We start from the raw sequence: 26,453 nt of genomic DNA, 5'->3' as shown, positions 1-26,453 counted from the left end.
CTGGTATATAACAAGTGTATCATTTGATGATTGAATAACTTGCAGATATATCACACCTTAGGCAGACAGACGATGAGTTAATACGACTTTTATTGTACAAGTATTTCTAGAAAATCAAGTCTTTCTTATAACCCAAAGAATCAATGCTCACAAAAGACTTTGAAATCCACAAAATAACAGTGCTGTAAAACAGTCAACTGTTCCTGATAAAAGGAACAGATTGCACAATTCATTCTGGGTATAGTAGGCAGAAGTGAGCAAGGAAGAAGAGAAATGGGACATTATGGGGAAAAGAAGAAATAATAAACAAAACAAAACTCACCCTTATCATAATCATCATCTTCAACTGATTTTTCTTGAAGTTTCTGAAGCTTTAGTCTTAAGGATTTTACCTATGTTGGTTTGAAGGGGAAAAAAAGGAAAACAAAATTACAATAGCACTCAAGCAAGCTCATTTTGTTAATGCTAAGAACATTTAGAAACTATTTTGAAAACTGAACTTCTTTATTCTTCTTTAAAAAAAGAACCACAAATTTACATTCTTTCAATGACAGATGTATTTGTGTCTTTAAAAAAATTGTATAAAGAATGAGTGCAACGTGAGCATAAAATCCAAAGAAAGTTATTTTAAACAAAAAACATCACACTGTACCCTTATCTGCATGAAAAGTGCATAATAAAAATAAATAAAAATTTCCTAACCTGACCAAATGATTTTTAGTACATGTTCTAAAATTCACATTAAAATTTTGAAGGTAAACACACCAGAATTAGAAGAGAAACCAAGAGAAAAACGTGAACTTAAACTCAGCAGGCAGTCCTGATGACTGGATGAGAATGACAAGAAGAACTCTATGAAGTTCTAAGCTCATACTTTGCACTGTAGGAAAGGGCAGTGTCATATTTAACCACATAGAGACTCAATGATACCATCCTTTGTCTACATGCTCATTTGTCATTATTTTTCTTGTCAATTAGAGTCCCCAGGATTTGCTGAAGATAGACTCGGCCTTTTAATGGATAGAGTTAGGCTTGATCCCTGGAAAATGCCTTCCTCCATCCTTTGCAAGGCTTTATACCTGCTTTTCCTCCAACACCCACCCCAGGAGTCACCCCCTTCAGTCTGTGTAAATGTCCTTCTTCTATGTTGTCATTGTAACCTGTACTTGTACCATTCACATCATCCATTGAACAGATATTCCCTGAGTCCTCTCAGATGTCAGGCACTGTTTGAGGTGTTGAGGATCCAGCAAAAAAATAGCCCTTTGGACTTACATTCTTGTGTAGGAAGACAAAATATAAACATAATGAGTAAGTTTGATGGAGCCTTAGAAGTGATCAGTGCTATAAGAGAAGAAAAAAGTAAAACCAAGTAAGGGGGCTCAGGAATGCAGGTAGATGGTGGAGCTGTGATTTTAAATAAGGCTCACTGAGGTGGTGACATTGGAGCAAGGATTCCAGAGTGGTAAGGGAGTGAAGTATGAGGCTCTCTGGAAGAAGGACATTCCCTCAGAGAGAAGAGCCAATGCAAAGGCTCTGAACAGAAGCATGCCTGGCATTGCCAGGGAAAAGCAAGAAGGCCAGGGCTGCAGTGGATTGATTAAGGGGCAGATTGCAGATGAGGTCAGATCAATGAGGGATGAATTGTGAAGAGACATGAAGACCATTTAAAAGGTCTGATTTTACTCTGAGGGTCATGGGGAGCTAATGGAGGGTTTTGAGCAAAAGAGTCCATGATCTGGGAGGCAAAGCCAAGATGGCGGCGTGAGTAGAGCAGCAGAAATCTCCTCCCAAAACCACATATATTTTTGAAAATACGACAAAGACAATTCTTCCTAAAAGAGAGACCAGAAGACATAGGACAACAGCCAGAACTGCAAGAACCCAGCACCTCGCGAAGGGGATAAGATACAAGCCACGGTCCGGCAGGACCCAAACACCCCACACCCCAGCTCCTGGCGGGAGAAGAGGAGTCAGAGCGGGGAGGGAGAGGGAGCCCAGGACTGCTAAAAAGTCAGCCTTAGCTATCTGCACTGGAGCACAGACACAGTGCATGCATGGGGTGCTGAAAACTAGGGAAATAGGACAGTAAGACCTGTGAGCGGGTCCCCACAGCTGGCGCCCCAGGGACAAAGAAAAGCGAGTGCTTTTTGGAAGTTTTAAAGGGACAGGGACCCCACAGCCAGATGAAAGCATCCCAGGACACTTAGCCCAGCAGCAGGGAACTCCAGGCACCCTAAACCCCTGGATAGCAAGGCAGCTCAGATGCCCTTCACGGAGATAAACAGCCTCCCAGCCATTTCCCCTCCAACGCGGCTCCACCATATCGTAGCAGCAGCCCAAGGCAGGCCACGCCCACAGCAACAGCGGAGATAAACTCCATAGCAGCCGGGAAAGAATCAGAAGCCCCGTCTGCACGCAGCTGCTCAGCACAAGCCACTAGAGGTCACTGTTCTCCCAGGAGAGGAAGGCCACAAACGAACAAGAAGGGACGTTCTCCCAGCCATCACTCGTGCCAGCTCCGCAAACTACCTCTATCACCATGAAGAGGCAGAATTTGAGGCAAAGATCACAGAGACAACATCTGAGAAGGAGACAGACCTAACCAGTCTTCCTGAAAAAGAATTCAAAATAAAAATCATAAACATGCTGACAGAGATGCAGAGAAATATACAAGAGCTAAGGGATGAAGTCCAGAGGCATATTACAGACGTCTGGAGGGAGATTACAGAAGTGAAACAAACTCTGGAAGGATTTATAAGCAGAACAGATAAGATGCAAGAGGCCATTGATGGAATAGAAACCAGAGAACAGGAACGTATAGAAACTGATGCAGAGAGAGATAAAAGGATCTCCAGGAATGAAACAATATTAAGAGAACTGTGTGACCAATCCAAAAGGAACAATATCTGCTTTATAGGGGTACCATAAGAAGAAGAGAGAGAGAAAGGGACAGAAAGTGTACTTGAAGAAATAATTGCTGAAAACTTCCCCAAACTGGGGGACGAAATAATCGATCAGACCATGGAAGTGTACAGAACTCCCAACAGAAAGGGCCCAAGGAGGACAACACCAAGACACATAATAATTAAAATGGCAAAGATCAAGGACAAGGACAGAGTTTTAAAGGCAGCTACAGAGAGGAAAAAGGTCACTTACAAAGGAAAACCCATCAGGCTATCATCAGACTTCTCAACAGAAACCTTACAGGCCAGAAGATAATGGCATGATATATTTAATGCAATGAAACAGAAGGGCCTTGAACCAAGAATACTGTATCCAGCATGACTATCATTTAAATATGAAGGAGGGATTAAACAATTCCCAGATAAGCAAAAGTTGAGGGAATTTGCCTCCCACAAACCACCTCTACAGGGTATTTTAAAGGGACTGTTCTAGATGGGAGCACTCCTAAGACTAAATAGATGTCACCAGAGAAAATAGAATCACAGCAAAGAAAGCAGACCAACCAAATACTAACTAAAGGCAAAAAATAAAATCAACTACCCACAAAAGCAGTTAAAGGAAGCACAAAAGAGCACAGAATTAAACAACCAACATATAAAGAACAGAGCAGGAGGAATAAGAAGGGAGAAAAATAAAGAATGACCAGGCAGTGTTTAAAATAGCTCAATAAGTGAGTTAAGTTAGACAGTAAGATTCTAAAGAAGCTAACTTTGAACCTTTGGCAACCATGAATCTAAAGCCTGCAATGGCAATAAGTACATATCTTTCAATAGTCACCCTAAATGTAAATGGACTGAATGCACCAATCAAAAGACACAGAATAATAGAATGGATAAAAAAGCAAGACCCATCTCTATGCTGCTTACAAGAGACTCACTTCAAACCCAAAGACTATAGGAACAAAGAAAGACTGAAGGAACAAAACAGCAGCAGAATCATAGAACCTAAGAATGGACTAACAGTTACCAAAGGGAAAGGGACTGGGGAGAAAGGGAGTGAAGGGAGGGATAAGGGTGGGGAAAAAGAAAGGGGGCATTACGATTAGCATGTATAATGTGGGGAGGGGGCATGAGGAGGGCTGTGCAACACAGAGAAGACAAGTAGTGATTCTACAGCATCTTACTACGCTGATGGACAGTACTGTAATGGGGTTGGTGGGGGGGATTTGGTGAAGGGGGGACCCTAGTAAACATAATATTCTTCATGTAATTGTAGATTAATGACAACAAAATAAATAAATAAATAAATAAATACAGAAAACAACAAGTGTTCGTTAGGATGTAGAAAAGTTGCAACACACACAATGTAAAATGTTTTCAGTGCAGCTGAAAATAGTATGGATGATCCCTCCTCAAAAAATTAAAAATAGAATTATCACATGGTCTGGCAGTTCCTCTTCTCAGTATTTACCCAAAAGAATTGAAAACAGAGTCTCAAAGAGATATTTGTACACCTACATTCATAGCAACATTGTCTACAATAGCCGAAAGGTGGAAGCAACCCAAGTGTCCATCCATACAAGAATGGATAAACAACATGTGCTACGCCCAGACAATATAGGACTCAGCCTGAAAAAGAAGGGAGGCACTGACACCTGCTACAACACAGGTAAACCTGGAGGACATCACACTGCATGACATAAGCCAGACACCAAAGGACAAATACTGTGTGATTCCACTTTTTTGAGGTATTAGAGAAGTCAGATTCATGGCGACTGAAAGTAGAATGCTGGCTGCCTGGGGCTGGGGTCAGAATGATGAGTGGGGAGCCTAATGTTTAATGGGGACAGAGTTTCAGTTTGGGAAGATCAGGAAGTTTGGGGGATGGACAGTGATGATGGCTGCCCAACAACATGCATGTACTGACTGCCACTGAGCTGTGCACTTGGAAATGGTTAAGATGGTAAACTTTACATTATATGTATTTTATCAAAATTTAGTTTTTTAAATTTTTAAATAGCTCAAACTGGATCACTGTGCTCTCTGGGCTGAAGGAGAGCCTGTCCTTTCACTCAGGAGTTTCACCGCCTGAGGATGCTCCCTGCCATTAGGCTGTGACCACAAGGACAGCAGCGGGCACAGAGCTGCAGGCACTCCAGAGCAAGCAGAAGGAGGCCAAGAAGGACTAACTCAGGTATGCATGGAAAACTGGTAACATATTCTTAAAGAAAATGAATCTAAAAGGATTCTGGCTTCAATTACCAAAGGAAAACAATTCAGCAATTTTATCTCTGGAGAAAGCAGTCCTGTGAAATGTATATTCTCTTGGCTTAAAAAGACTTCTATTTTTTATGCAAGTACCAGCCACCCAAATAACCTTTCTAAAGTTTAAAGAGCAGTGCTAAATGGAAAATAATTTGTTTGAAATTTAATTTCTTTTACATCCTGAGTAGCCTTTTCCAAAGCCACTCAACCAAGGATTCTGAAATCCACAAAGTCAGGTTCCAGATTTTGCACAAAGCATTTCCCCAGTGGGAGCCTGTGTTCCTGTTGGGGTTCCAATTAGATGCCATTGGGTCACAGGGCTGCATGAGCAATGGCCAAGACCAGACATGAGAAAAGTGTTCACCAAACATGGGGCAGAGGGGGGTTGGGTATGCGGATGGCCCAGCTCCTGCAACCACCTAAGTGCTCATATACCTCTTCCCTGGCAAGGGCCTTCCCAGAGGGTCCCTACAAGCAGACTCAAATCCTCACCCTCAGGAAAGGACAGAGTTGTGGAATGAGCCACATCCAGAGGGCCCTTCTGGAATGAGCTGGAAGGATTGGAAGACAGAGATGGCTGCTCTGAACCTCAAGGACACTCCAGATTCCATAACCAAAGACCACTTTCTTTCTTTTTTCTTTAATTTTTATGTTTTGTGGAAGCTTATGATGTCCCCTCTGAGCAGAAATCAATCATAACTTATATATCCTGCCTGAAACCCCAGCTTTTAGGTCTGTTCGAAATTCAAGTTCTGCCATGGAGCCCTGAAGTTAAGGAAGGGTTAGGATGCATTCAGAGCTTGGGGGAGAGGCTCCTTCCTGACTCCTCCCTGCAGGTTTGAGCAGACAGGAGGTAGAATGTGGCAAGGTGGGGACAGCCTGAAGTGTAGACTGGCTTTGAGAGTTGGCAGGGGAACCAGCTGTGCCTCTGTTCTGTGTAGAACCCAGAGGTGGCTTCATTCTGCCCACCAGGCCCCAGAAGGCTGGGGAGGGAGCGGGGACCCCCTGTCCCCCAGTAGAGTCTAGGGAGGGGAGTGTCAGAGTCCGCTTTCCCCTTTGTCACCCACGCTGCTGGGCCTTGTCTACTCAGGATCTTCGTCTCCATCCCAACTCTCCCTCAAACTCTGAGACTGATGGGAAATGGAAGCCAGATGTCAAAGTCCTCTATACGCAGTCCAGACAAAGTGCCTGGAAACATCGCTTACCTGACTTACAGAAAAACTGGGGGAAGCCAATGTTAACCAGCAAGACTCTGTCTGCCCTGCCTCGGATGCTCTCCCTTCATCCATCCAAACCCTTCCCACCCTTCAGCTTCCAATTCCCTTCCCCATCTGCAATCTTGTCCTGATCACGCCAGTTCACAGAGCTACTCCACCTGTCCAAATCTCCTGCCCCTACTTTTTGGTGCACTGTAAGCTATTTATTTTGGTGTACATAAGTGGTTCCTAATTTATGCTACTTATAAACTTACTGAGGCCCTTATAACTCCCCCAAAATCTAGTATACAGAGAAGGCATTCCATTGCATATTGGCCGGATAATGCTCATCTTTAAGTAGGAAATCTAAACATTCAATTTAAGGATCTAATGAATTTACTTGGAAGACCTTAAAGCCAAGACTCAAAGTTAAATCTACACAGAATGCCCATGTGGGCTTGGGCAAGTCACTTGCCACCCTATACCTCAGTGGTTGTAAGTCCTTGTGGGGAAAGCATGTCTGCCTCCTGAAGGGGAGACACATGGACCCAGAGCTCACTGCCAAGGACACAGAATAGTTAAAGAAGAGAAAGCACACACAAACTTTAAAAAACCTGACTTGGGTATAAATGTATATAGGAAGCATAAATGAATATATTATTTTCATGGAAGGAATTTTAATCCTGTTTTTCACGGTTGGGGCATAAGTCTTTTACAAAACATTCAGGTTAACCAAAGATTCTGAATCATAAAGAAATCACACATTGCTGTGGATTAACTTGTTTTCAAAGAATCAGAATCCAATTATATACACTAAGCACAAACACTCCACTGACCACAAGTTTATCTTTCTTCAATGGTTCAGAGAACACTTGAGGATTTGGAAGCACCTGCAGGGCATTGTAATAAGCACCTAGTGAGCAAGGAAAGTCCAAGTGCAGAATAAACCAACCTTTACTGTGTTTCCATTTTAATTGTGCAATTTCAAAAAGACAATTCTTTATTGAACACTAGATGCTGTGCGGGGATGCAGATGTGAGCAAGACACCATACCTGCCCCCACATTGTCCATGATCTAGCAGGGGACATAAGTTATGCATAGAAAAAATGTCATGGAATGGAATATGGTACTTTAGTCACAAAGGAAGAGTATCCAATTTGAAATTAAATGAATAGGGTAACCTAGTTGGCTCAGTGGGTTAACCTGACAATCTTCTGCCCTTCAGCAAAGCAAAGACTCCTTAAACTCCAGAATACTCCCTAATTTATGTGTCATCTAACACCCTCTCAAACCACCGTGTCATGGGATTGAAGAGAAGAACGGGGCTAAGGCAGGCCCATTGGGTGGGACACAAGATGACTCCAGCAAGCAACTTTGGCTTAAGAGCCCCCTATGGCTTGGCCCAAACTGTCTTCCTTCTGTGTTCCTTGCTTGTCACTCCCCTGCAGGCACACCTCCTCCTTCTGTTCCCCTCCTGTATCCTGCAAACGCCTCCTTCAATCAGCCTTGTGCACAGCTCATTCCGTCTTGGTGTCTGCCTCTCAAAGGACTCAAACCCTGCCCTAGCAAAAGCACGGCGAGCAGGCACAGGTAGCTCTGCGCCCTCAGGCTTTGCCATCTCTGGAGGAGCAGAGAGAGAGTAGTCAAGCAACCACATGGAGAACTACAGATCGGGTGGTGAAGGACAGATTCACAGCGCCCAGCCACATGTCACAAGGCACCTGGCTTTGTTCAGTGAAATCTGAAACTGACATTTAGCTGAGATCCAGCAGATGAATGGGAGTTAGACAGGTCTCAGGGGAGGTTGCTGAAGAGTCTGACAGAAGAAGGAAGGGGCCAGCTGGAGGAGGGGCATAGAGGATGCTGGATACTGGCTGAGGGCAGGATGGAGCCAGGTGCTGCAATGCAAATTGGCCACATCAAGATTGGACCTTGTCCTGAGAGGGATGAGAGGTCTTCTAAGGACATCGCACAGGGGAGAGGCACGATCAAATTTGCATGTTTTAAGAGATCACCCTGTGGAGAACAGCCCAGAGGGAAACAAGAGAGGACACAAGGAGAGTAGTCAGTGGGCAGCAGAGGGCAAAAATGGGGAAAATAAGCCGGCAGCACAACTGGCCTGGTCCTTCACAGAAGTGAAGTCTTCACCAAGCCAGGAGAAAATCTGCTCTTTTAACATCTATATCTATCCTCTGCTCCACACATCACATTGATTCCAGGTCTCCCTTGTAATAAAGTGCAAGGAGCAGTTTCTCTTTAGCATTCTGAACACATCTCCCACCCTCCACCACCTCCCCCAAGCAATACTTAGACACAGTAATACTTTGGGGCCAAACTCTCTCAACTGATCTTCTACAAAGAACTCCTTCCAATGTCATCCCAAATAGTTGCCCAGATACCCACATTTTTAAAAACTTTATTACTTAGGCTGCAATGTTTCTTTTTACTTGTCAACCTCCACATAAAATCCCCCCATGCATGCACAAGCCAGCATAAACCTTAACAAGCTAAGCCTCAGTCTCATCTAAAATTGGAACTCCAACAAGTTTATTTTCAACAGCACCATCTATGTGCATAAAGAAGCATGGGGGGGGGTGCGCGCGCATGTGTGTGTGGGCGCGCGCATGACCAAGTGTAATAGAAGTACAAGTGTAAGTGTCATGTATGTACACAAACACCTATAGACAGAGAGTTGTCTCCAAAGGAAGCAGTCACCCCCACTCCCCTTCAACTCTGCCCTCCAAACAGCTTAATTGCACTGGGCTTGCTGACATCTCGCATGCACAAACTAACACTTCCCATCCCTCTGAAAGAGAGATTGTTTTCCAAGACATGATTATTCACCAGCTGCTCTTGGCCAGCATGGCAACTTTACCCTGGTCTGGTATTTCCATCATCTTCAAAGCAGTGTGCACCACAAGTGTAGTCACCAACAGGTCTGCCGAGCATGGCCTGACAGCTACCCGAGTTCCACAACAGCACAGTCCTGTCTGTCCCTCCCTCCTCTGGCCAGCCTCCCACTCATCCAAACAGAGCAGCTCTGGCTGCACACATCACCTCTCCCAGCAGCCTCCCAGTTGGAAGGGACAAATCCCATTCTGAATTGTAATTCAACTGGCTGGAGTAGCAGCCCTACAACAGTGAAGCTGGAAATATTGTTCTGCTGCAACACAGGAGTCAGGTGAGGTGCTAAAAGCATGAAGAAAAGCAAAAGAATGATAAACACAGCACCAGTTGGTTGCAAGGCAGGGCATGCCCAAGGAATGCCGAAGTAACGTTCCGTATCATAAGCTGGGTGGTGGTCATGCAAGGGCTGATTGTGTTATCATCCTCAAACAGTCCATGCAGAACTACGTACAATTATATAGTAACTACCGAATTATATATATAAATATAATATTTATCAACATAAGATGCTCTCTGACGATTCAAAGCCACAGTCCCTGCCCTCAGGGATCTCACAGCTCTGTGGAAAAGACAGATATGTCAACATGGAGATGACAAGAAGATACTCTGAGAGAAGCCTGTGAGGCAGGGGGCAGGAAAGAGCCTCCTGGAAGGGCTGGCCTTGAAGTTGAACTGAAAGGAGGAGGCTACAGAGGATGTAAAGGAGGGTGAGATCACTTCAGATGGAGGAAACAGCAAGTACACGGAAATGAAGGTGTGACAGCTCCAGGAAGTTCCAAATGGCTGGGCCGCAGGCAGGGCAGGGCCACTATAGAGGGGCGGCAGCCAACAGGCTGAGTGTGGCCCAGGGCCTACAGGTGGGGCTGGGGAGGCCAGGGCAGGGCCCTGTGCTCAGAGAAGAGTTGGAAGCTCATGGTGTGTGAGGAGACAAGCCAGAAGAGTCAATGATGCCACCTAAGGGAGAATTCTGGAAGAGGAAGAGGGCTTGGGAAAGAAGTGAGCAGAAGTGCCCAAAGAAGCCGTATGTGATTCCAGGAGGTGTGGGGTGTGTCCAGGAGGTGTGGGGTGTGAGATGTGGTTCTGGCCACAAGCAGTCCAAGGTGCCAGCAGCATGCTTTGAAGTGTATGGACACTTTCAGCCACTGTCCTCAGCTTTCGTGCTTCAACTGGAACCCTAAGACTTTGGAGCAGTGGTTCCCAAACATGGCTGCACTTGAGAGTCACCTCAGCTTTTAAAATTTTTTAAAATTCCAAAGTGAAGGCCACACCCCACCCTGATGAAATGGCAATGTTGGGCAGTGGGACCCAGGCCTGATGCCTCTTGAAGCTCCCCCACGTGATCCCAGTGGGCACCAGGGCTGGGAACCTCTGGTTTAGGGAAAAGTCCCATTTAACATCTTAATGCTCTTGGTAGTCAAATGCATCATAAACTTAACATTCTGCAGAGCTGCTTCTTTGCAGAATCTTCTCTCTCCCATAAACCTTGCTGTTTCTTGAAATGTGGCTTTAGCTGCTAACCACCAAATGCAGAACAAGTGTGGTCTATAGTTAAAATCTGTCCCCATATGTCTGTTCTCAATCTTCTATCCCACACAGAGTATCTGCTTTTGCTCAGACAATGGCAGTCCTAAGCCCACAACACAACCCTACAGGAAGGGGCCTGCTGTGCACTGTCTCACTTTCCTAATCTGTGGTGAGAACAGGGCCCAACAGTGGCTCCACATTCAGCTAGCTTTGGAGTTAAAGGGTCAAAACCCAAGTGCATGCAGCCTGGGATCCTGGATTGGGTCTTAGGACAAAGAAAAGATATTGGTAGAAAAACTGGTGAAATCTGAATAATATCTGTAGTTTAGTTTATTGGTACCAATGTTTATTTTTGAGTTTTAATAACTGTACCATGATTATATAAGCTATTAGCCTTGGGGAAGCCAGGTGAAGGGAATTCTGTACTACCTTTGCAACCTTTCTATAAATCAATAAGTATTCCAAAATTCAAAGCTTATCTCAAAAATATGTACACACATGTGCACACACAATTGATGGACCTATACTTTGCAGTAAGAAAGGGTATGGGCTCTGGAGACAGATTACCTGAGTCTAAAATTTAGCTCTGCTCCCATGTATGCCTGTGTGTATGAAAATTTTATTTTTTCTAGTTGAAGTTTAGTTGATATACAATATTATAGTGGTTTCAAGTACACAACATAGTGATTCAATAGTTGTCTACATTATTATATGACCCCAACTAGTGTAGCTACTGTCAACATAGAAAGTTGTTACTTACAGAACTATTGACTGTGTTCTCCATACTGCATTTTCACCCCTGTGACTAATTTATTATGTGCCTCTTTATCCCCTTCACCTATTTCATCCACCCACCCCAATCACAGTGTCCATAAATAGATGAATGGATAAAGAAGATGTGGTATATGTCCATACAGTGGATTATTACCCGGCTCTGTGCATTCTGAGTGAATGCTATTGGCATCCCTGCCTCTCTGCTGCTTGTATTGTCTTGCCCATAAATGGTACTCTACCTCATGGATTTACTGGAAGGACAGATATGATTATGAATTTCACTGATCTATACCACACTTGGCTCAGAGTAATGATTCAAAACTATTTTTACTTTCAATTCAGGAATAGATTGAAGGATAAGAGTATCATCCTGAAGCCAAGGCATCTGGACATTGCCATCTCGAGGCAGAGTTTGAGGCAAAGATAAAGCAAAGCTGCAGCCTCAGGTCTAACTCTAAGGCTTTCTCTGTACTGACAAGGCTTCTGGGGGCCAACAGGGATACATACACACACACACACACACACACACACAGCCTCCAGCACTGTGTTATACAGGCACTCAACCTATGCTCTCTTGTTGATCAACAGCTTCCCAGGTCTCTGATCCAATTTGCTGCATTCTGTTTCCTTTCCTTGTGGCTGGATCTCCTTCCTCCAGTTGAAGACAGTAGTTGAGGACTTCTGCAGCAAGAGATTCATAAACCACGTGGAAACGTTTGCTCCAAAATCACTGAGCAGCCTCTCTCCATGGTGCTATTAATTCTCATAAATGATTGTCTTTTTCTTTTCATGTAAAGTGCTACTTTAAAATCTAATTGCCATCTGAACCCCTCTCAAGAGTGCTGCTAGCTACAGATGGGTGTCTCTAATGAATTTTTTAACTGCTGCCCTAATAAAATATGAATGAACCAGAAGGAGCCCTTCCTGTAGCTCTTATATTGAAAAAAACTAAACAAGTTAAGTTTCTCTTCTTACTCTTGAAGCAAAGAGCTGCAAGCTCTCATACCTACCCTAACAAAAGATAGTTTTCTTCATAGTACTCCATCGTTCACAATTACCTTTTTAATGCCATATTTTATGCATGGGCTTATTTTCATGGCTTCCTAAATGCCCCTCTTTGCATGCCAAATTTGAGATGTGTTTATTTAAAAAAAGATCCCAAATTGTCAGCACTTTGCACATAAGTAGTACCCCAGAGACTGGAGTGTCTTTCAAGGAAGTCCCTACTTTGCACTGAATTTTTATAATACTTAGAATTTAAGCCCACATCAAAGGTTTGTGACACTTTAAATGCCTGACCTTAAAAATGATACAATTACAGCATTGCAAATGTCCTGCTTTACTGTCTTACTAGAAAACAAGAGGCAATTCAGTATTTTTTTCACATTCCAGTATTGGAAATTGGTGCACTCCTATGAGGGAATAAGAAAGAAATCAGTATTATACAGTTCTCACATTAGAAAGACTTGCATGATCTGTAATGCTTTGTGCATGTGGGGTGGGTGTTGAGCTGTAAGGAACCACTTTGTAGTAGAATATGACTGTCTTCTGTCAAACTGGAAGATTCTTCTACAATAAACCTTCTCTAGTCTCTCTTCATAATGAGATACTGTACTTGACTCCCAAGTTTTAAGAGGCCATCAGCGCATTCAGAAAACTCATATATTTCTGATTGATTCAAACACCATTAGCCTTTGTTGCTGATCATAACTAGGCAGGTGCTGGACTGGAGTTAACTTTTGGGCTACCTACCAATAGACGGTTTGTTTAAACATTAATACTTTACAGGGGAGATTATCAGGCTGTTTAAGAAAGCAAACTGTTTTCGAGTACCATTTACATACAAACAGCGCAAACTAATTACAAAGGATTCTTGCCTCTCTGTGCCTTTATAGTACCTCTTCACTAGGAATCGTCTTGAACAGAGAAACACATTTTCTGTTAAGAATCAGTCTACGCTGATACTTTGAAGCTTTGATATCTGAAGTGCGCTTTGGTTCTATCGATATGTTTCCACACTGTGGAAACCAATGAAATAGCCTCACTAAGCTCCTTTTGAAGGAAGGCTTTTCTTCCCAAAGTGGCATATTTTGTGATTTTTTAATTATTAAAATGAGATGCTAGCATCTCCACCAGTCACTACTATCAGATAGACATCACATAAACTCTCAGATCACGGCCATCTGCCTCAGGAGGCTAAGTGCTGGAGGTGCAGGCTGCTCCTGAGAGCTAGAATTCAGAATATGGTGATGATGTGCTCAGACACCACATGGGCACAGCCAGGCACAGATGGGTACTGAGCTAGTTCACTCGGCCCATCAGAAGCTTTCGGGGGGAAATTTCTCGTGCAGTCCACGCTGTGCCAGTGAGAGATAGAATCCCCCAATGGGCACACGCTGACCAGTAAGCTGTGACATTGCCTCACTCCATGGGATTCAAGCCACCAGAGTGAACCAGTCTCCACAGTCAACTATCCATTAGAAAAGAAACTAACGGTCAGCCTCTCCAGAGTGACAAAACCTGAAGGAGGCAGAATGACATTCTCAAGACCGTCCTGAAGTTACACTAGGCTTAAATCTACCTCTGCCTTTAGAACTCTGACTTGTCAAAGGACACCTTCTCTGAGCCTCTGTTTCCTCATCTGGGGGATGTTAATGATCTCTTCCTTGCAAAGTGGTCCCCAGAGAGCCTGTGCTCTGAGCCACTTGTCCACCCCGTCTTCTCTCAGCATATCCATAATCTCACCGCTTGGCATCCCCACCGGAGCAGAGCAGGCTCCACACTGGGGAGCTGCCTGCCTGCCAACACACGGAGGAGTTCCTCCTGGTTCCTGCCATCCTCCTCAGAGCCAAGGGAAGTGCAAAGAGTGCATTCTTCCCCTTTGCCCTCCCGTTTTCAGCTCCATGGCAATCAGCCCCTGCTAACACCATCTCCAGGTAAGACCCACACAACCTATTAGATGTCAGTTCTCTTATTCACCATCTTATTCCGATCCTGCCTTCCTGAGATGACACCGAAGTCACCTTGGGGTTACCATGTTTACAGACAAGCCCTGAGGTGCCTCTGTGGATAAGGAATCTCCTCTATTACAGTTTAATTTTCAGAAAGAGGGTCCTGTGGCACAGAGGAAATCTGGATCCTCCCTGACTGTGTGAGTTCCCAACTGGGTGATCCTGAGCTAGGTAGCCCATCCAGGCCTCACTTTGCTCATGTATAAAATGGACAAAATCCCCACACCTTGAAGCACTGCTCTGAGGATGCAATAAAATCACTAACGTGTATTTTCAAAAGCCCGCTGGAGCCTGTGGCATGGTCATACATTGCTCAATGAATTTTAGTTTCTCTCTCCAAGCTCCTCCAGGTGCCTGGAGTCATTACCCTATTCTGATAAAATCTTGGAATTTTCTGACTGTATTTAAAAAGAGGGAGAAGCCGAATTTTCTCCCTTTTCCTCCTTTGCGTGCGTGTTGGGAGGCGGGCAGGGGGTAGTCTATTAATCAGTTATAGCAATGTTAAAGAACAGTCTGTTTTAGAGTTAGTTTTGGGTTTTTTTTAGAGTTGGTGGGTTTTTCCTTAAATTTCTTATCTTGCTAAGTGGGCTGAAGGCAGTAAGAGAAAATAAATGGGTGAATTGCCATCCTCCATGGCATAGAAGTCCATGGAAATTTCCAAACTATCAGAAAAAATCAGACAACTTGTAAGCAATTTCTGACAAATACAAGAAACTCATGAAAATTTTAGTAGATATATATTTTCCCTAGGGTACAAAAATCCTCTATGTGTCATGCCTTGACCAGGCACTACTTGAAATATCTCTCCTTCCTCATTTTCCTTAAAGGAGAGGTGACATTTTCCTTTAGGAAATGTATTTCCATTACATATATTCTAAACACTCAAAACAGGCTTTTTCCCTGTCTCTCTTCATTCACCTCTTAAGGCTTTGGGCCGTTGTGCACACCCTCCAACAATATCCAAAGGCCTATTTCTTTTTAAGAAAAAGATTTTTAATAACTAAAACAAACTCAGTAAGTCTGTTTTTCTCTAGAATGGGCTTTAAAATCTAGTTAGTTCTCACTAAGGGAATAGAGCTTCCTTTGTACACAGCCTATTTTGAAATAAATGAGGCAATCCTGGGTAATAAATTGGCTTTAATTCACTTACTGTTGGTGAATTACTGTGCTGGTCTTTGAGGAATCTGGGAGAATAACAGACATGTCAACAAAGTGGAAGCACACAAATCCCCTCCCATGTTTCCAAAAGGGAGACAGTTCATCCCCCAAAACTCAAGTCCAGTGATTGCAAACCAATAAGTGGGAGGCAGATCCAGATTTAAGGTCTGGGGATTAACAACAGGGTATTTGTGAGCACTTATAAATGCAAAGAACCTACATGGGTTTATTGAAAATAAGTTATGTCAAACTCACTTTATTTTATGTAAACAGAAAATAAGAAAGGGAAGAAGACAAGACAATAGCATTTACTGAGAACCCTACTATATGTGAGGCATGGTAAATCAGGGGAAAGTTGGTAGACATAAATATCTAGACTTTACCGTAAGGATATGAGAAGCCCCCCCCCCCCCCAATTTCTCTGTGTACAAGAAGAGGCTGGAGCAAGACAAGGGCAGGCAGGTGGATTCATAGCTGATGAATGGCAGCTCCAGGCCAAAGAGCCTTGAATCTTGAATGGGTGACTGCCTAGAGGGAGGGTACCAGCCCCCAACACAGGCTCTCTTCTGCCCTCTTTGCCCTACCCTCTTCCACAGGATGGAGGACAGCAGCATCAAGACCTGAAAATGTTCCAAAGGGATGAAACTCATATACAACTGCTATTGTCACCACAAAGGAGAAATAATTCAACTAAGCAATGGAAGGGAAAGAGAGAGGCCAGAAACATATCTGCAGAGCTCTCCCTACCACCAGGACCAGGGAAACCTGGCTCATGGAGAAAGACATGTACAGTGGGCAGCCAAGCAGGAAGGGCCCTACAAGATAAAGCGGGAGTAAGCCTTTGGCAGTGAGCCCCTGAAGGGCGTGGGCTGCAGCATGAGGCCTCTCTGCCAGCCCCCTTACAGCAGCACCTCTAAGGACACAGGCAAAGGCACATGGGTGCCTTCTGGGAAGTCTCAGCCACATAGAGAGACCTACTAGCTGAGGAAATCTTAAGAGAAAATGTGTGTATGAGGGAAACTTTTATAAAGAGCATATATATATATGATTATAAAATGAAACTCTTCTCTTGGGGTCAAAAATCAACATACAACTGTTTTCACATAAAATATTGCCTAGATCCCCACCTCTGAGAATGAGGATTAGCAACTACCGAGGCACCAGAGCAAAGCCCTGGTAAGAAGTATGATGGAGCAGGGGCCAGGGGGAGGGGGAGAGGCAGGACCTGAGCCCAGCAATCACCCTGAGGGAAAAGAGGGGCATCATGACAGCCTCACACTTCATGGTCAGGAGCAGCCTACTGACCAATAAACAGGATGCACAGAGATGCATATGAGTCTCCAGAAGCCCACACAGCAGCGAGGGTCTCAGCTTGTCATTGACACTTCTTTAAAGAGAGATATCCTTTCCACATACTCACAATTGGAAATCTTTGATCAGCTTTGTCTTAAATCCACCAATCCTGAGATTATGTCTGTTGGCATATTTTCAATAATACAACTAATCTTGGGAGAGGGCCAGACAGGATTAAAAGCAGGGGGTGAGTTTGGATGGGGGCAGGGGTTGGGTAGAAACAAAAGGACATCAGGGACACCACACAAATCCTCATTCCATCTAGAAGGTGAGTTTCAAGGTTATTTGGGGGATGTTTTTTGTCATCAGGCTTTGTCACTATATTGGCTACAAGTTCATTTAACTATGTTGATTTGTAGAACTACATACACATGGCCGCAAAGGTACAAAGCTATTTTTCTTATCCTTCAGTGCTTAGCATAGTGCTGGGTACTCTACATACCCACACGTGCTTCCCTATGCCCCTAAGAGCTGCTCTGATGGTGCAGACCACAGATCTGAGACTGCAGACCACAGTCAGACCCTGCCTATCAGTGGAACGGAGAGAAACTCGGTTGGTTCTCTGCACTTCAGTTTTGCTTTATGTTTAAATAATATAAAACACTAGAAAACATATCATAACCTGTAAAGTAATACAGAAATGAAAAGTTTCACTAATGCTATTTTCTAAGATCAATAGCCCAGTCTTTCCCAAATAGCTTATGGATCAAATACTGTTATTGTAACAGCCTGGTTACTGCCCATGATATGCAGTCCCCACTACCACCTTCCCCCCAAAATTATAAGGCTTTTGTTGCACATAAGAGACATGACCTAGAAAACAAATCATAATGCAAGGGATTTGAAAAGAAACATCAAAAACTAATTTGACCAATTTGACATAATCTTATGTGCATTTACTTATCCAACCTTTACTGAACACCTACAAAGTGCCAGGCACATTCTAAGCTCTTAACATATTTTATATGTTATTTTATCCTCACCAATACCTAATAAGGTAAGGATTACTATCACCCTGTGTGTAAAATAAGATCACCAAGGCTTATGGAAGATAAGCCGTTTGTCCAAAGCCACATAGCTGGTTAGTGTTGGAGGAAGGACTAGAGCCCAGGATGTTGGCCTCCCACTCAGCCTCAGTCCTATCCTGCAGGTGGGGCATGGACTGTGTATGAGAGTCTGGCATGAGTGCAGGTCTCCTAGAGCTTGAGACAAAACTCCTAAGGCATCCCTATGGCCTTTTTTTCACATTTACTAACACTCAGATGTGATCCCCCAAAAAGTAAAACTGCTTGATGCTATTTACTGATTCTAGAGAATATTACAGAATAAAGATAGTCCCAAGAATACTAAGAGAACATGACACAGCAATTACGTCCAAACATAACTATTCTGTATGACTTACAAAGTTCTTGATAGGGAAGTTTTCCAAACTGGAAATGTGCTGAGGTCAATTTGGTTTCAAGCACAGGCTCCTAATGAAAGTGCCTCCCCTGTGAATGGTAACACATTTCCTCTGACAGCCACACATGAATGGGAAGGAAACCTCTGGAGAAGTGACCTGGTCAAGCAGGAGTTAGAAACTGCCCAAATTTACCCAGGGGAACTCAGGTTCTCACCATCATGTGACCACATACCAGAGATGGGTTAGGAGTAGTAATAGGGCACTAATACTGTGAGTTATTTAATTTGTTACAATCAGAAGCCATGTTACTGTCACCCATATTCAGTTATCTTTCTTGAATGGGAAAGGAAGGGACACTGCAAAGTTGGCAAGCTTAGAACATGTGACTGACCCTCGGGTAAGTCCCAAGAAGAACCAAGTGCTCACCAGTTACCCTTCCTTGTGACTTGAGGGAGGAAAGAGGTTGGGAGCTCCTGCTCCAAATTAGCAGGGCTTCAGTGTGGCCTGGGGATCACTTGCATCAAAACCACAGGGGAGGCCTGTGAAAGTATAGAATTCTGAGCCCTTCCCCTGTCCCCTCCAAACCAGAATCCCTAGGGCAAGAAGTCAAGGAACCAGTTTCCTCAAGTGCCCAAGGCACTTAATAAGAAAATAACACCAAGACAAGCAAAGTGGGAAACGCATCTACAAGTATTTCTGAGATTGCAAGGGAAGCTGTCTGAAAGGTAGAAATTTTCAAAGAGCACATGCAGAGATAAACAGAAGGGAAACAGCAAGGAATAAATACAAAAGGGTCACAAAGCAATAAGAAAGATGTCAAAAGGACAGAAGACCAGAAAGAGTTAACACCTTCTGTGAAAATGCTAAGGACAGTGAAGAGGTTCAGAACAAGTGTCCCCAAAATGTGCCACTTTGAGATGTAGACTAATTTGAGCTGAAGGCAATCGAGATCCAGCAGATTTAAGAAAAACTTTTACCTCCCCCTTAGCTGCCTAAAACAATTTAGATCGAGGGCCTGGTCCAGGAAGAAAACCATCACCAGAGGTGACTACAAGGACTGTGGGTGGAAGGTGATAAGCTAGCAGAGCTCAAAGTCCTCTGTGTGTTGCATGGTCTCTGCTTGGCAGGGCAAACATTTGTTTACCAAACATTTGCTCTTCCAGTCATCTGTGAATTGTTCTCCTTCCCACTATAGTCCCAGACCCCTTCCCCTCTCCATAGCTCAGGATGGCTTAGAAGCCTCAATAGCCTGACTGCCTGAGGGTCTTATATTTTTATGGGGCTCCTGTACATATGTAATTAAATTTGTTTTTCTCATGTTAATCTGTCCTGTTAGTTTATTAGATCAGTCAAAGAATCAAGAAGGGTAAAGGAAAATGCTTTCCTCCCTAACAATAGTAAGCAAACAAACAAACCCAGGCAAGAAAGTCAAGTAGTCAGAGACAGGCCCACAAGTTAGGACACAGTGTAATATACAAGAGAGAAGACAGGGCAGAATTAAATAGCTCAAATTTTCAGCCTTCATCTGTTAAAGAAAATGATCTTCAAATTGGAAAGGATAGTGATAGCATAATTTAGGAGGAACTGAAGAACAAGAGAGGCAAAAAGACAGAAAGAGAACACCTAGCCTCTTCAAATGAATCCATGTCCCCAGATGAGGTCAGGTAAATCATGATGCAGTGCTGAATTACAGAAATGATCACAGAAATACACACCATAGGCTTTGGGAAATCATGAACCTACCAAAGACCAAATATTGGCATCTGTTCTGGCTTCAGGGGAAAAAGTAGAATCTAAGATATATCCTGGACACAATTCTAAGTGAATGCTTAAAGAAACATGCTGTGAGCAAAACAAAGTAGGCAACTGTTGGGGCAAGAGAAAATAAAGGCAAATCAATCACACTTCTGTGAAGCCCACTGAAATGGACAAAGCATGAGAAACTTTATGGACAATGCATGATCACATGTCATATTTATCCAATCGGCCCTAAAAGTGCCTGCTTGTTGTTTGGGTCAGGAAATGTGATCAACATCTTACAAATATAATTCATTTCATTCTTTTAACAGCCCTATCACAAGCCTCTATCTGCAGAAGAGCAAAACTAGACAATTGGAGGTTAAGTGACTTGCCCAACCTCACAAGGATGGTAATGGGCAAAGCAAGAAACAAAACCCAGGTGTGCGCCAGAGCCCTGATTTTAATAACATGTTGTGTCTCAAAACTATGAGAAATATCTGCCAAATTTGGATGACATTAATAGCAGACACCACAATCAATATATTCCTCAGTTCTTGAGAAGGAAAGAAATGTTTTTCCAAGGTACTGTACTCAGAAGAATGAAGAAGGCAGGCATGAATTGGGAAGAAGGCAGCTGCTGACCAACAATTAATTTGTGGAACACTAAAAGTTTAGAAAACAGTAACCAGTATGATTTAACATAGGCCAGATGATGCCTGCCTGGATGCTCTGTTCAGCTCATTTATCAGATAAAGTCATTTCAGAAGCAGCAAGAAGCACAGTACCAGCTGAAAATAGTGTCAATAACTTGGGATATAATCCTGGGAAAATGACAAAATGCAAGGGAAAAGGGGAAAAAAAATAATTAAAGCATACAGGGCAGCAAACATATGGAAAATAAGTATCCCTCAAGAAGATAAAAGAAATAAGGAACCAAAGATACAATAGAAGAAAACATCTATGGAATGAATTTTTAAAATCTATATCTACAGATCAAAAAGTATACACACTAAATATAAGGATAAAAAGTATCCAGGAAAATAATTGAAATATTATGACCAACACCAAGACATCCTGGTAAAATCACTGATCTCCAAAGAAAAAGAAGGAATCCTGTGTGCATCTCAGAGAAAACTCGTTATGTATAGGAAAGGTAAACTTCAATCTGGCTTTCAAAGTAGCATTCAGTGCTGACTGACACTGTTGATACAATTTGGTGGTAGCAATGGGGACACTCAAGAATTTTATGCCCACCCAGTTGTCAAACATAAAGACAACGAAAAGTCATTGTTCAATATGCATGGACTCAAGAAAGGCCTTTTTGTGAAAAGGCTGCTGGGGAGCACCAGGTCCTTTTAATTAAAGCACTAAGGCTGAACAACTATGAAAAGTATTGATACAAAATAGAACATAAATGGTCTGATGGTGACAATATAAAGAAATAATATAACTAATGAAAAGACAATCATTTTTGATACTTGGACTTATCGAAGTCCTTTCTAACTTGATACTTTCTAATTTATCAACGTGTTTTTTAAGCAATCTCCATTCTATTCAATCAACCAGTCTTAGAAAAGAGAAACTTTTAAGCTCAGAGAAGCAAGCCCCAAAGACACTCTTAAAGACTTTCCAGCTCAAATCTTCAAAGTCTTTCCATGTTCACTGTCTTACATGCATATTTCAATTCATTCTGCCTACAACTCCTATTTTGTGCACCAATATAAAGACATCGGAGAATATAAGTCACATTCCTGAGCCCCTACCCAGCTGTCCCTCCTGATGATTCCCAGGCATCTCCCTCACTGTGACTCTGCTTTTCATACCATCCCTATTGCACTCCTTGAGCCCCTGGTCTCCCTTTCTAGTGGGATTTGAGGAACTGTTCCCCTGATATCAGAACAAGAACTTGTTCTATACATAAAATGAACAGAGTACATCCCCAAGGGGAGACACAAACACCTAGGGTGGGGGCCAACATACACAGAGTATCGGAAAAGCTGGAGAGGTGAGGCCTAGTGACAGGAAGACTCGAGGGGAACATGAGCCTGGCTTCAGATATTTAAGACTGCCACACGGGACAGAGTAAATTGTGTTGTTTGTCATAAAGGGTCCAAGGAGAGCCACATGTCTCGAGCATCAGCCAGTCCAGGAGCCCCTCATGGAAATTGTTACAGCAGAACACCACCTGTAATGGTATTTTCTTTATACTTTTCTTAAAATGGCTCATTCTTTGCTTAATGAATATATTTTAAAGAAGATTTTTATGGTATTATTACCATAAATGGGATGCAACACCTGCCATAATTAGAAGATGGCCATACAAATATAGACGATGAGGAAAAAACAGCATTTTGTGTTATTGCCCAAAGATTCTGGGGCCAGAAACACTCTTGGCTCCATCTCTACTGCAAAGGGAAGCTAATTTTAGAGAAGATTAAAGATACACAAGCAGCAAATTGAGACTTTCTCCTTAGTAGAAGGAGAATGTAAGGATGTGAGTCAATGGTATTCTATGTCATGTCCTGTAACTCTGAAAATCATCTCTTGTGCCACTGGGGGACATATCTGTCACCTATGCAAGAATGAGTATATGAGGTAGAAAGTGTTACTAAATGATTCACAATGTTATTCTAACTTAGAGCCACAGAAAAGGCAGGAGTTCACTATGAAAGTGCATGTTATAATAAGTCAAGCTGGCAACAATGGAAATAATATCTTTACAAATACTAGTACTAGTTAGTATTTGTTGAATGTTCTACAGTTTACAAGGCACCTCCATTTACATCACTGAATGTAATCCATTTAAAGTCATGACTCTTCTGTCCCTAGAAGAATCCGACAAAGCCCGCTGGACAGATGACAGCTAAGGCCCCTTCCATCACCAACAGTCTCAGATTCTGGGCTGCCTTACCAACCTTGCCATTTGAATTGCTAATTTTCAAAGGAAAAGGAATTTTTAATTAAAACTTTAAACTATGGTCAACAGAAATCTGAATTGGATTTACTGATGTAGAAAGCAATTTGATCTTAACTGGTGAGGATGAAGTAACATCCAAGAGAAGTTAAAATGGCAATCACTCTGTGTGTGTTAATACAACAGATCACATGAGCAGAATAACTTCCCTGTTATCAGGGATAGGAGGGCTGAGGAAAGGTCACTGAAGGTAAGGAAGCACTGGAGCCCTGATTCGGCTGTTTAAAGGGAGGTAAACTCCAAAGAGGTCACACAGACTGCAAAACTCAAGTGTGCAAATTCAAATTTTCTTCCTATAACCCTTGGCAACCTTGGGACTGCCCCAGATTTATCCAAACCAGAAAGAATGAGGTTCTCTTGGGTACCTTAACAGTAATGGAAATAATCTCAATTGCTTTCCTCCTTCTTTTGGGGGCAATGAAGTCCTAGCTGCTCTGTAAGGCCTTCCTTCAGGATATGGGCTCCTGTCTTCCCATGGCCAGGCTGTGCAAGGCTACTGTGGGAGGGGAGCCAGATGGTATACCTGTTTTGGAGCACTGCATCTTAGCTGTATTGTTTGAAATATCTGCCTGGGAACACATAACCATTTCAACATAAATTCTAGGAAGCCCAGAGGGTTTGCGGCACAGCCGTTTTAAATTTAAAAGGAAAGAACTATTCCATCTCAGAATTCACAGTAACCTCAGCACCTCCTGTGCTGAAGCTAGTCCTGCATTCTCATCTCCAGATTCTCAGGTTTCCAGTCATTCTCGGAGCCCATGATGTTTGGGCCAGAATGAAAGCCTTTTCTTTTTGCTAAGGGCAATTTACTTTATCCTTCAAGCTCACAATGTCACAAATGTGTCACTGCCTGGAACAGCAATACCCTATGCCTTCTGAAGAGCATGTAGGGAGGGGGTGAGCAAAGAGGATAGAGAGAGCCTACACTGTGTCTCTCTGCTTCTCTCAGCTTCTTTTCTATCATACTGCTATTTGCTTAAAAAAATAATATTTCTATGTGATGCTAAAAAAATAATGAGATTAGATATTTGCTGAGAGTTTTTTAGCTAACACTGATTGTCATATTTTATTTATGCACCAGTGGAAAGTTCCCATAGCCCTTTAATTAGATTAGCTCTAGAATTTGCCATCTTTCTCTCAGAATTCCATCTGTCTCTCCTTATTAGCCTGATCTTTAAACCTTTCCCTGGAGAGATGAATTCAGTATATATTTTTCCTCTTTGAGCCAAAAGCTACATGACTCCAGAAGGTAGACATTCTATAAGATACAAGAACAATTCACTATGGCTTTTGTTTTAATATGATGTGAAAAGTTTACAGGTTGTAGGTAACAATAAACTCAGCGTGGCCGCATAGCCAGTGCAATTGATGTGGCACCAGAACTAAACATTAGCTCGGCTTGCACAGAGGCACCCTAGCATTCCGGCAAAAGGAGGCGAGACTCCTGCTGCTGCCTGTTTTACTAAGCCTACATATTGGAATTTTCTTTTCCTTGCTGGACCCCACCTTCTAAGAGAAAACTGCCTAAGAAGGTTAGTTGAATGGCATGGCCTTAAGTAGAAGTGAGAACCCTTCCACACCCAGAGAGAGTGATGGCCCAGCTGGTGAAGTGGAGCCTTGGACTATGAGTTCAAATAGGGATGTGCAGAGGGAATTAGAGAGACCACGTCCAGAAATCAAGAGGGTAAGAAGAGCAGAAAAACCATTGTGTCCGTGTCCACAATCTTAATTCTTAAAGCAACACAAATTTATTATTTCACAGTCTAGAGGTCAGACATCCAAAATGGGTGTCCCTAGGCTAAACTCAAGATGTCAGCAGCATAATAACAGAAAAACTATACTTCTACACAGCTCCATTCCCCCCTTGATGTTACTGATGCCACAACTCACAGCTTTATACGCTGCACACTCACTGACATAGATTCACCATTATTATTATGCACTTATCATTCACATTCTGTAGAACCTACCACTTTGAGTGTGGCTTCTTCTTAACTGTGCATGACTTAGTCACCGCAGACCTTTGACTGTTTTCCTGAGCTCCTGTAACATTATTTATTCACTAATTGTTTTCCGTTTGTTCTCGTTTTTTTAGCGTTTCCACAGGGGAAGGAGGGCCTGGGGCTTCCTGCTCCACCTCACTGCACTCAGGCATGGTAGAGCCTGTGAAGAAGGGGAGAGGCTTCAGCTCTCAGCCCTGAAAATGACTGTTGTGGACCCCTAATCAGAGGCATCGATTCAAATTTGAGCACTGTAAGAGCAAGTTTAATATTACTACTTATTTTTCATGTTTCTGTGAAATTATTTTTTGTATCCCATAGTCTTCTAACCAGTTTGTAATATTTACATTGTTTCAGTTTCATTTTGTGTTTTTAGTTTATTTTAATCTTTTTCTTTTTTGGCATAGAGGAAACTCCTATTTTCATTATTTTGAACCTTAGACGTATTGTGCCATGTGGAGTCCTGAGTTTGCTCTGTCTTTCTTAAAGTTTTCTTTTTATTTATTTTGCTCTTACTTTCACTTAATATTTTCATTCCTTTGTAATATTTTACTACTTTTTCATTTCATTATTCTGCTATTTTTCAGTTTACATGTATTTTATAAACACTTTTAGAGATTTTTTCCTATAATTTCTACTTTCTTTAATCTTTATCAATTTTGTCTCATTTATCACATTTTATACTTGTATTAAATTGAAAGCTGTGTATCATAACTTTGTGTTCTTTAATTCTCAGTCATAGTTTTTACCTTTACTTTATAATAGTTTTTTTAATGTATCACTTCTAATTCTCACTTTTTAATCTTTGAATCTATGATCTTCACCTTCAACATTTTTTCTATTTTACTTTTACATTTCAACTATATTCTATTTAATCAATATAGAATAGCAAACATGGTTGCAGCCCAGAGGTGAACTAGCCTGAACTCAAACCCTATCTCTACCACTGACAAGTTGTGTCCTTCAGCAACCTATTTAACCTCCCAGTTCCTCAATTTCCCATCTGTAAAATAAATATACCAATAGTTTCTACTTCATTGAATGAAAGGACTTCATCTATGTAAAGCTCATGGAAGAGTCTCTGCTCCAAGGGAATAGAAACTGACAGCTGTTTACCAGCCTGTCTCCCTTTTCTCACAGGCACAGTTGGACTAAATTTCCCAGCTTACCTTGAAATTCTGTGTAGCCAGTCCTCGTCAATGAAATTGTGGACACAAGTGATATCCATCACTTTTAGGCATG

At 42.5% G+C, this 26,453-nt stretch overlaps 1 protein-coding gene and 1 long non-coding RNA gene across 2 annotated transcripts in view; both read right to left on the bottom strand.

Annotated features, from left to right (window-relative positions):
* The window catches only part of DISC1 (DISC1 scaffold protein), a 561,660-nt gene that overhangs the window by 444,777 nt on the left and 90,430 nt on the right, over positions 1 to 26,453 (bottom strand).
* Positions 73 to 26,453, bottom strand: LOC130684549 (uncharacterized). Its single transcript, XR_008998848.1, has 2 exons — positions 26,381 to 26,453; positions 73 to 392 (listed from the first exon to the last, which is right to left on the bottom strand). It is a non-coding gene; the product is annotated as an uncharacterized LOC130684549 (long non-coding RNA).

Source organism: Manis pentadactyla, chromosome 8, assembly GCF_030020395.1.
Source record: "Manis pentadactyla isolate mManPen7 chromosome 8, mManPen7.hap1, whole genome shotgun sequence".
Classification (NCBI taxonomy): domain Eukaryota; kingdom Metazoa; phylum Chordata; class Mammalia; order Pholidota; family Manidae; genus Manis; species Manis pentadactyla.
Note: the sequence above shows the minus strand (reverse complement) of the source record. Positions and strands in the feature narration are given on the sequence as shown.